Source organism: Gouania willdenowi, chromosome 24 (assembly GCF_900634775.1).
Source record: "Gouania willdenowi chromosome 24, fGouWil2.1, whole genome shotgun sequence".
Classification (NCBI taxonomy): Eukaryota; Metazoa; Chordata; class Actinopteri; order Blenniiformes; family Gobiesocidae; genus Gouania; species Gouania willdenowi.
In genome coordinates, this window is record NC_041066.1 from 6,936,629 (window position 1) to 6,949,107 (window position 12,479).

At 40.1% G+C, this 12,479-nt stretch overlaps 1 protein-coding gene across 1 annotated transcript in view; it reads right to left on the bottom strand.

The window, feature by feature from the left end:
* LOC114457983 (regulator of G-protein signaling 6-like) overlaps positions 1 to 6,575 on the bottom strand; it is a 111,957-nt gene extending 105,382 nt beyond the window's left edge. The window contains exon 1 of the mRNA XM_028440187.1: positions 6,414 to 6,575. The gene's annotated coding sequence lies outside the window, so the exon portion shown is untranslated. The remainder of the gene's footprint in view (positions 1 to 6,413) is intronic.
* Positions 6,576 to 12,479: the final 5,904 nt, after the last annotated feature.

Here is a 12,479-nt window from a genome sequence, read left to right on the forward strand (position 1 = left end):
TGAGCTGCATTTTATTCTAAAGCACTCTTTATAAATAGATTGATTGATTTTTTTTTCTTTTTTTCCAGGAAATAGTCTTCAATTTATTAATCTGTGAGGCCTACACTATGTCTTTATCAGATGAAAAACGATCATCCTGAGCAGCTTTAACTTACTTATTGATAGTGGGTGTAGCTTTCTGACTCATAACTACATAAAACATTATTTAAAAAAAATATAGAGGTGAGTAAGTTGGGAAATAACCACTAATCACTGCACATACACATTCAGGTCAGTTTTTACTGTAAAATACTGACCAATATGAACATTAATGCAATTATTTTGTTTTGTATATTTCATGGTCATTTAAATTTAGTGTATTTTTCTGTGTATTTTGTGTGTTTTTGGTATTATTTGTAGAATTGTGTTGTCATTTTTGTGTATTTCTGGTCTTTGTGAGAGTCTGGCCACTCCCATGTCTCTGTCACTGATCCAGAGGAAATGAATACTTCTCTCAGGCTGTGTGGAAACTATAAACTAAGTGTGTGTGTGTGTGTGTGTGTGTGTGTGTGTGTTGTGTGTGTGTGTGTGTGTGTGTGTGTGTGTGTGTGTGTGTGTGTGTGTGTGTGTGTGTGTGTGTGTGTGTGTGTGCGTGCGTGTGCGTGTGCGTGCGTGTGCGTGTGTGATCAATACTCTTGTAAGCAGCTGGGTTTGACTCCAGAGCCGGACGTAAGCCTCTCTGCATGTTTCACTGCATGTTTACTCTGAGCGTCTGACATCTTGCCACGATCCAGTGACCAATCTCAGCCTTAATACAGGAATAAAACCAAGAGTTTGTGTGTTTTTGTAAATTTCTTTTCTGTTTTTTGTGGTAATTGTGTTTTTAGACTCCTTTTGTGAGTCGTTTTGTATGTTTTTGAAACAGTTTTGCATAATTGGATTGTTGTTATATATATATATATTCATTTTCTTTTCTTTTTTTTTATCTCATTTTGTGTGTATTTTTGGTTGTTTTGTGGGGGTTTTGGAGTCATTTTGTGTATTTTTCTGCTGCTGTTTTGTATATTTTTCTAGCTTTTTGCGTGTTTTGTTGTAATTATTTTGGTCATAATGTTTTTTTTTTTTAAGTAATTATGTATATTTCTGTTGTGATTTTGTGTATTTTTCAGTCATTTTGTGTGTTTTTGTATAATATTATATCATTCCAATAATTTTTTTGTCATAACGTGTGTTTTTGGAATCAATTTGTCTTTTTATTTTACTGTAGCAGTTTTTGTCTTTTTTTGGTCATAATGTGTGTTTTTTGGTGTAATTCTATAAATTTCCATTGTCAGTTTGTATATGTTTCAGTCATTTTGTGTGTTTTTCTGTTATATTGTGTGTTTTTGTTGTCATTTTGTTTAATTCCATTTTTTTTCTTTATTTATTTATTTATTTTTTATCATATCGTGTGTTTTGCATAATCTGGATGTCATTTTGTGTATTTTTCCATCAGTTTGCCCAAGTGTGGTCTTTAGCAGACATGTTAGGCCAACCTGAGTCCATACCTGATGGATGGCTTAGGCTCTAGCAATCATTTCATCTGTGAAATACACACTGTGCATGTGTGCCACTACCTTTTGTTTGAAGAATGTGCAGCGATGGTTCATCTCAAGAACAGGATGTAAACTAAATGCCTGTTTCTGTGTACATGTCTGGAATCAGCAATTGGACAGTTATTTTCCCGCTCCCCCTCCTGGAATCACGCTCAAGTTGTGATCAATACCTCCAAGAAACGTGATTTAGCATATAAATGAAATGTAAAGTCATGCTGCACATACGAGCATCGCTCTCAATGATTAGGGCGGTTTATTCACTAATGGCTTTAAAGATTAACTCAAACCATGTGCCATCACGTTAGGGGTCAAATGCAAAAATACACTTGATGAAAATAACTTGTTGATTTATGTTATTTGTAGCGTAATTGTGAAAAGCGGGAAGAAAAATACAGCAAAAGGAAGTAAATATGTCTGCAAAGAATTTATTAGACATGTTTATTTTTGTTGAAGAGTAAACCTGAGGTTTTGACTGGAACATGTAAATAATGCCTTGATTATGGGCGGGGCTCCTGGAGCAGTAAGACATGCTCAGTCTATACTATAAAATCTACAAATCTATGCCGGACATGGGTAACGCAACCCCAAAGTAAACACACAAAATCACTAAAAGAAAATATGCAAGATTACAGAAATGTACACAAAATGACAATAACAGAAAAAGATTTTAAATGACAACAAAAATACACAAAACAATTTTGAAAATTTTACAAAATATATACAAAAGGACAACAAAAAAGAAAAACACAAAAACTGCAAATAAATGTACAAAATGACAGTAAATACACAAAATGATGCCAAAAGGACAACAAAATAAAAATGTATTAAATGACAACAAAAAAAACACAAAATTGGACAAATAACACACGACACAACTAAAAATACACAAAAGCAACAAAGAAATGTATAAAATGACATCAAATGGCAAAATAAAATACAAAAATACGCAAAATATAAAAATATGAGAAAAAAAAAACACAACAACAAAAATACATAGAATTACCCATCCAAAGATTGCACAAAATGACTAAAAACATACATAGATAACAGAAAAGTATACAAAACAACACAAAGCAACATCAAAAAGACACACAAACCCTTTAATGTTTCCTGTATTCTTCATACCAACTTCATACTTCTTGACAAATACATTTGGTTTCAGCAAGAAAAAGTTGTTTAGTGGTTTAGTTAAGGAAACAAAATGGTTGGTGTCATTGAATAATCAGTCTTTTTTATGTTAAAATAGAGCTTTAATTAAGCAAAAGTATATTTTATCCAGTTAATCAGTGGAATAATCAATAGAATATTCGATTACCAAAATATTCAATGGTTGCAGTACTGGAAAGGAAGAAGACCACCATGACTGAGCAGCACAAAGCCCAGTCATGGTGCGGCGAAGGCAAGCGGCAATAAACGGCCCTCGCCTTTGCCACACTGCCTTCGTCGCACCACCTTTGCTGCGCCGCCTTCATTAAATTGCGCCACCTTCGGCAATTTACGCTACCTTTTCCGTGCTGCCTTTGCTGCACCGCCTTCGCTGTGCTGCCCAGGTTCATACAAAGACACAATATAACAGTTAATTTCATACTATCAATGCAACATAATTGAGTGCATATGCAAATGGATCATTTTCCAAAAAGTTAATATTTTTTGGCCAAAATTCACAGCGCCGCCCTGCAAACACCATAAAAGTTATCAAAGATTCCTGGGTTATTTTCGGTGTCACACTTCTCTAGATGATCTCCAGCAATTTTGAACCCTGTCAGTGAAACGAGAAATGCGTTAAAATTTGTGAATGAAAATAGCAATTTTCCAATTTTCAATTGAAGATTGAAGATTCTGGAATTCCTGTGTGTTTTTTGGCATGGTCATAATAATATTTTTTACTTGTCTTGTCATGGTCTACATATGTGTCAATTTTCATGATTCTACGATTAATTTCTTTTTTTTGGCAATTCCTATCTTGTAATGCATTTGTGGAATACTTGGGGGCGCTGGCGCGTCAAATTTATGCATTTTTAAAAATGGAAATGGCCAGAAATTAGAGAAGCGTGCAATTGAATTTCATTTCAATTTTTGTGACCCTTCATAATGGTTCAGTGGGTGAAAGGTAGGTGAGAAAGAAAGAAAGAAAGAAAGAAAGAAAGAAAGAAAGAATAATATTCCAGCACAATGACAATGTTTCCCCATTTTTGAGTTCCATGAACTAAACATTTTTGGAAAGCGCGGGGGCATGCCTACGACATGACAAGAGTCCCTGGTCACTGACGGGCACGTGGCGTTTGCATAGGCTACGCCCCTTCCCCCAAAGTGTGGCCACTATGAGAGCAAGAGGCCTTCCCCAGCTCGTGGCCATCGGCCTAACACGGGAGCGATAAGCGCTTCAATCCAAAATATTGACAAAAATATTTCTGACAACAATCTTAAATGTCCATCATGATTTGTTAAAAGTCAATAAAAACACGGCCATTAGTTAAGCAGAAATCAGAACAAGCTTCAGGAGAAACATTTTAAATGTGAACAACTATTTACCCTGTACTAAAGCTTTTTATTGAGATGCTTTTTTTCCTGAAACAGTTAAGGAAGAGATGCTTTGCTGACCTGCTCTGACATGACATTTATTGATATGCAGGATAAGACGATCACCTCACAGTGCACGCCCACATTCAGTGGTGAACCTTTCTTTAATCACATCACATGCTGAGGTGACAGGAAAGGAGCACAGGCTGAGGTTTCTCACTGTTTCTAAAGTCTGTCCTGTCCCTTTAACTCTGGACCTTGTGTGTGTGTGTGTGTGTGTGTGTGTGTGTGTGTGCGTGTGTGTGCGTGTGCGTGCGTGTGCGTGCGTGTGCGTGCGTGTGTGTGTGAGATACACACACATCACTGCAAATCAAGCACAGTGTTGTATGGTGGACAGATCAACACACTTGTATAATTGGACGCACATATGTGTATATTATGGATAACATGTAAAACGCTGTACAAAACTTTTTTTTCCATTTTATAACACTTATAAGTTAATTGTATTTTTTGTTTGTTCTAAATGTATGTGGTGAAACCTTTTTTTTTTATTTTCATTCTTTTAAACAACACAAATGTTAAATATATATGTATTCTGTTTGAGTGTACATTTTTCTGTCACACACTTTGGCAATGTAAACATGATTGTCATTCCAATAAAGCTGTTTTGAAATTGAAATTGACACACAGCAGTGTCCATTTTGTTGACTAAAATTTTTTGTCAACTAAATTTTTCTGTATGACTATTCATCCATTCTTTTTCAGCCCTGCTTTGTCCTATTTCAGGGTCACGGGGGTCTGCCGGCTCACAATGGGCATTAGGTCGGGGTACACCCTGGACAGAGCACCAGTCCATCGCAGGGCACCACACAGACAAACAAACAACCACTCACATTCACTCCTAATGGCAATTTAGAGACTCCAAGTCATGTTTTTGGATTGTGGGAGGAATCTAGAGCACCCTGAGGTAACCCACGCAGCATGGGGAGAACATGCAAACTCCACACAGAAAGGACCCAAGTGTCCACCTCAGGGCTTGAACCCACGACCTTCTTGCTGTGAAGCAGCATTACTAACCACTAAACCACCGTGCATCATAGACTATGACTAATTAAAAAAAAAAAAAAAAAAAAAAAAAAAAAAAAAATCTAAATATATTAATATTTTGGTTAACTATACTATACTATACTATACTATACTATACTATACTATACTGGACTAAACTACAATTTTGTCAAATGAGACAAAATCCAATCAGAACTCATGTGATCATGTGGTCTTATGCATTGATCACATCAAACCTGTCTGTGTGTGTGTTCACAAACATGAATAATATCCCATATCTACGGAAGTGTTGTGGTATTTGTAAATGTATTTTGCACTTCTCAGCCACCGTACATATCAGGTTGATCAACAGTGATTTAATACTTTTTTTTAAAAAATCATAAACTCTTGTGCTTTATATTTTAGTCAGCTATATTTGAAACAGATTTAGTCGACTAAACTAAACTAGACTATAAATGACTAATAATAATACATTTTACTCATAATGCACTTTACATCAAAAACAAACCTCAAAGTGCAACAATGGGTGCATAGGATAAAAAGCAGGTTTAAAGTACAAAATTAAAAACAAATAATAATAAAAAAAAAATGAAAAAAAGAGCTGCTAAGCTGATGGCTGCTAAGTCCAAACTAATTCTAACTAACTAAACTAAATCAGAATTTCCTGTCAAAATGAACTCTGCACCACAGTGATGTTGAGCTGTAACCAGAAAGAAAAGCACAAATTTGTAACATTGACGTGTGTTCAATAGTCTCTGAAACAATGTGTGTGTTTTACAACCAATGAGATAGAGAAACACTTATTTGCTCCATGCGCTGTAGGAGGGAAAAATAAATCACATTTGTCAACTGAAATAACTGTGATTTCATCAAAACTAGACTTTTAAAGACACAACAACTCAGACTCTACTAAAAGACCTGTCTACGTTTGTGCTCTGTCTGCACCTCCATCCACTAAACACAGCAGCACTACATAGAGTCAAGTGTAACAGATGTTGGAGTGAGTGACATAATAAATATCAGAGAACATCAAGTTCAAACCTCAATGAAATACAGTTAGGTTTTATATTTACAGATAATCTCACAGTCCAATACTTCCAGTCTCACTCACCAGCTGGGTCACACTCACAGGTAGGATCAACACACACACACACACACACCAAGCAGCAGTCTATTCTGCAGCATCCCTCTAGTCTGTATTACAGTACAATGTGATAAGCGCCCTCATCCCCCTCTTCATGCCGCCCTCCTTACCTCTGAGCCTCTGCGGTGGATCCTCCTGCCTGCTCAGCCTGGAGCGCTGGAACCAAGAAACGACTCTGCAGGAAACCTCCATGACACACACACACACACACACACAGCGGAAGAGAGAGAGAGAGAGAGGCGTGTCTTTCTATCTCAACCTTCAACCTTCTACCTTCATATACAGTAGGTGGTTTGCAACTGTCATCACATATCACATGATCCTCTCCGATTCACTTGGATCCTCCTTCTCTTATGTATACAGCTGCATATTAACAACACATCTTCAATGGTGGATTCATGTGATTTTTCCCAAATTTATCAAGGATTAAAGGTCCCATGTCGTGCTATTTTTCACCCATCTCTTTTTGTTCTAAGAACCCCAAAAACATAGTATTTGAGGTTTATTTTCCCAAACTCGCCTGTTTTCCAGAGTTTTAGCCTCTGAAAAGTCACTTTCTGAGCAACTCTACACAAACAGGCTGATTTGCAGCCTACATATGCATTTTCATGAGTGGGCGTGTCTAGAGACGAGACACTGACTTTCTCCTCCCCGCACGATGATATAGGGCCAGAGGACGGACCGCCCTCCTCCCACCCACTCCGTAGCCGAGCTCATGCTGCTTTATAAACACAAGGCAGAGCGTGGGGGCAGGCGTTGGCCGGTACATATATAGACTGTAGAAAATACATACATAGCACTGCATGAAGGATTTATACTCATCTAACTTAAAACCTGACCCTGAAGATATTAAAACCTTCCTCAATAACTTAAACCTACCACAGCTCACCATAGATCAGAAAACCACCATTAACCTCACAAGAACTACAAAATGCTTTGGATAGCATGTCAACGAGCAAAGCACCCGGTCCAGATGGGTTCCCTGCTGAGTTCCTAAAACTTTTACGGTCAATGCTGGCTCCGCTCTTTTTCAGAGTAGTAACAGAGATTAAAAATAAAGGTTACGTAGGAGGCCACATGAATACAGCAAACATTAAATTACTACTTGAACCAGACAAAAACCCCATTTTACCCTCAAGCTACCGTCCCATCTCACTTGTTAACACAGACATAAAAATTATTTCCAAAGCACTCACTTCCAGGTTAGAGAAAGTAGTACAGTCAATTATATACCAAGACCAGACAGGATTTATTAAAAATAGACACTCCACAGACAATGTTAGCGGCGGTGGCGGCCGCCGGTCGCCCTTGCGCCGGGGGAGGCATTGCCCCGTGGCTTGCGCTGTCCGGTGGGGGGGCGGGGCCTGGGCTGCTGTTCTTGCACCGCCTGGGGCTGTGCGGTCTTGCTGGGTTGTGGCCTGTTCGTGGGCTGGGGTGGGTGAGCGCGCCCCACGAGGGTTTGGCACGGGGGCTCGCCCTTGGGGGTTCCCTGTCCTGCGGTGGTGCCCTTGGGGTCCGGCGGGCCTGGCCGGCTGGCCGGGCCGGTCTTGGCGGAGGTCTTCTGGGGCGGGTGGTGCGGGCCGTGCCCTACCATGCCTGTGGGTGCGGCGCCGGGTGGCCTAGGCGGTGGCTGGATGCGCTGGGTGCCCGGCTGCTTGGGGCTTCATCGGATGTGTGTGTGGGGGGCGGTGGCTGCCTCTCAGCCTGGGATCTTGGGGGCGTCTGGGGGGTTGCTCGGCCGTGGGGGGGTGGCCTGGGGCTCCATGGCCCCCACTCTTTCTGCTGGCCTGGCTGCATCTGCGGGCCCGGGGCAGTTCCTGGGTTTGCGATAGCGGTTTTTTGCACATATACTGGTATACGATGCACTGGCACGCCTTGGGATGTGGGAAAAAACTCATACTGGGCTTAACTTTAGACACGTTAATCCCAAATACCTGCTTTAGGTACTACCACTCACTCATTCCCCCTGTCCACAGCCACCACCATTATAGCTAAGCTTCACACCTGTCACTATACTGGCTTGATTACACAACATAATAAGCACAATATATTCTACAACTTCACATCTCACCCTCACTGTAAAACAATCTATTCTCTCCACCCTTTCTATTTCCTACCTTGAGTCTCTCCTCCCTGCTCCCTTTCCCCTCCACCTCCCTACCCACTTAGGTGTAACACTGCTCTCCCTTTTTATATCCTCCCTCTAATAAAAGATTTCTTACCCTTCCTTAGGGAGGGCTGGTGATGGTCACAATTAAAGGGGACATATCATGCCAAATCCACTTTTTTAGCCCTTAAATGCATTTTGTTGCATATTTAGAGTGTTTAGAAATACAGAAAAAATGAAATTAGTCTCTTCAGGTGCTCCGTAGATATCTTTATTATCTGTTTGGTCATATTTTTCTTTCATATTATCTGTTTCGATTTTTCTATTCTCTATTACGTTTTTTGAACTATTACATCACAGTATTTGCAGCGGAACTGCCAAATTAGGACATCGACTCGAGGCCCAACACTTTGAGCAATCTGCCATTTTTATTTCTCGCTTTTATTTTGTAGTCCAAGCTCAAGGATGCCGAAGTTAAGAGAGAAGAAATCAAATTGTTTGGTTGTTGGATGTAGTAACCCACACGCTTCATTACACCGTCTCCCAGCATGAGAACCTTTTCGAAGTGCCTGGTTGAGTTTTATTTTTTTATGGAAATGTACCCACATCTGTGGGTAAGGTCATTTTTGTGTGCGCAAAGCACTTCAAGGATGACTGCTTCAGCAACCTCCGGCAGTATAAAGAAGGATTTGCCGAAAGACTTTGTCTGATTGAGGGGTCAATTCCTTCTATCTTTGGAGACGACGAACAGAGCACTTCAGTAAGCTGTAAATAACGCTAAAAAGTATGATGATAAGACGTCCCTGTCATTGTTTTGTTAGCATTAGCAGTTGCACCGTCTTCAGACTTCATATGTTAGCGCTGTGTGCTCGTTTTAGATCCTTGGTGATATGGCCTACGTGATTTAAAGTCTAAAGTTTTCATTAGTCATTTCATTTTTCCCTTTTTGTCTCCGAAAAGACTGTATTAAAATGCATTTTGTGACATTACCTTGGCGCTAGCATTAGCTCGGTGCTTGTGTTAGCTCACTTGTTAGGGTTCTGCAGGTTCATCATCTTCATTTTCATCTCGCTCCGCCAGGTCCGACTCTGGCTCGAACATGTCAGGCTGGATGGACAAGTCTTCTGTTGTTGACATTTTGTAAATAACGTGTGAATAAAAAGTTTATGCGCCGCTACATAGCCGTATCTCTTCTATCAAACTACAAAAAATGGCCGAGCAGGGTGGAAAAACTAGTCCATGCTTTTGTTACCTCTAGACTGGATTATTGTAATTCTCTTTAAGCAGGCTGCCCGAGCAAGTCGCTTAAGACACTTCAGCTGGTTCAAAATGCTGCAGCACGTGTACTGACTAAAACTAGGAGAAGAGATCACATTACTCCTGTATTAGCCTCTCTGCATTGGCTTCCCATAAAATATAGAATAGAATTCAAGATTCTTCTTCTCACTTATAAAGCCCTAAATGGACAGGCACCAGTCTATCTCAAGGAGCTTGTAGTGCCATACAATCCCCCCAGAACACTACGCTCTCAAAATGCTGGACTACTCGTTGTTCCATTCATCTCTAAAAGTAGTATAGGAGGAAGAGCTTTCAGTTATCAGGCCCCACTTCTCTGGAACCATCTACCAACCACGGTTCGGGGGGCAGACACCCTCTCTACCTTTAAGGTTAGGCTCAAAACATTCCTCTTTGATAAAGCTTTTAGTTAGGAACCAGCTCATAGCTCATAATTAAGATGCAATAGGCATAGACTGCCGGGGGGGGGGGGGTCTGGCATGCTCGGTTGGAGAGAGGTTGGAGAGGGCGTTAAGAGAGAGGTCATTTAGGTTAGAGAGGGACCGGAGAGGGTCCCATTCCTCTTTCAAACACTCCCTCTATGTCTGCTTCTTCCCTTGTGTGTTTGCTCCTGTACTCCTTCTGGCTTTTGTCTTGCAGGTCCGTGGGATCCTCAGTGTGGAGTTACAGAGACTCAGCGGCTCTGTCTCCACCCTTTTCTCTGCACACACCCAACACAGCATAACGTGGATGGCTGTTCATCATAGGAATGGGATCCACACAAGGTTCCTGCTGCTTAACAGAAGGTTTTCCTTGCCGCCATGATGAATTCATGTTGGGTGTGGGATACATATGTATGTGTATATACGTATATATGCATATGTGTGTATCCATAAAATGAAGAGTCCGTCCTTAAGACTGCTCTACTGTAAAGTGCCTTGAGATACCATTGGTTATGATTTGGCGCTATACAAATAAAGATTGATTGATTGATTGATTGATTGGAGTTGAACTGAGTGTCACCTGAAGAGGGGGCGGGGTATGGAGTGTCTCATTTGCATTTAAAGAGACTGCACCAAAACGAGTTGCTCTCAGAAGCACATTAGAAAAGGGGTAGAAAAGGGGCCTGTGGAGCTATAATAATAAGGAATTCAGACCCAAGCATTGCAGTTCCGCTTTATATAGACCACAACTGTATGATTTATATGTAAAAAGGAAGGATTTAAAACCATGATATGTCCCCTTTAAGCAATAAAATAAATCAATTTATTTTATTGCAATAACAAAACATGCATTGCTGTCTCATAATGATTGCACTTATTGTAGTGTTGACCTTTGACAGCATGTGCAGACAAGATTAAGAAAAAAATAAATTAATAAAAATAAAAAATAAATATCTAAATAAAAATAAATAAATGAATAAAATAAAACTTTTAGTCAAAGGTTTAGCAGTTTTTGATTTATCAAGCCTGAAGTGGGCTTAATCCCACAAATCTACAGGGTTGTTTTCATTGGAGAATCGTCAGGCCATTGCTTAAAATCCATGTTTTTCTCGCGTCCTCTGGAGCACACCTTTTGCTCTAAAAACATAAAATTTTACTCATTTGTTGCCTAAAGCCTAGTGATTCTCACAAACTGCCCAGTTTTTCTGTAAATGATATAGTTTTCCAGTCGTGTCTTTTACAGAAGTTCCTCCTGGCTGTAACAGGCTAAATTCTGCCTGTCATCCTGCACACACAACCTCCCACAGGTGCTTGTGAACATAGACACCATCATGGCTGCTATCCAACCTAGGCCATCACTGTAGGATGTTGAGCAGGTCCCTTAACCCTAACTGCTCATGTTGTACGTTGCTTTGATTTATAGTTTCAATTTTGGTCAAGTGTGCATCATGTTACGGTGGAAAAAAGGAAGGTTACCTCGTTTTGGCTGTAATGACACCCTCTGCGTTTGGCAAGTGAAGACGACCAGACTGAAGAGTTGGTGAATTAATAAAAAATGATTTTATTCTAAACTAAATAAAAAGAGTACAAAGTGGACAAAAATTGGTGACCGCCTGGCCCAGGCGATCCGAACACAGAGAGAGAGACACAATACAAAACCATCACGTATATCTCCCCTTAGTCCCCCCCTCCCTCCTCCCCCCGGGAGATAAGGATAGAGAGAGAAGGAGGAGGGAAGGACAGAGGGTGGAAAGAAAGACAGTTTCTCCTTTGAGTCAAAACAGCCTGTTCCCCGGTATCTGCTGATTGTCATGGAGACGGAGGTGTGTGCGTTTATGTGTTTGTGTGTGTGAATGGATGTGTATGTGTGACGTGAGTGTGTGTAAGCATGTGAGTGCGTACACAGAGAGTGCCTACGCATCTGTCCTTGAGGTTGTTTTGGGGAACATATCATGTGCTTTGGACAAGGCGGTCTGACCCAGAGTGAAAAGCAAAGTTGAAGACATGAAAAATCACACTTAAGGATTAAAATATATGAGTAAATATATTATTAAGCATAACTAATAATTTCGCCACAACAATCCACTCTTTTTGGACAAAGTCCAACACAAAAAAAGCAAAATTAGTTCGTAACATTAATCAAAATTAGTGTAATTCTAGCGCAACCTCATGGTCCGTAGGACAAATGATATTGACACCGTTATAACACTATGGATATAAGCATTATTTTTTTCAGGGGACACAGGCATCCCCAAAGTTAGAGCAAGAAAAAGGAGGAAAAGTCAAAGAACCCATAAACACATAATGAATATTACGTGAGACAAGGCCATCACAATAAAATCAAATACCCT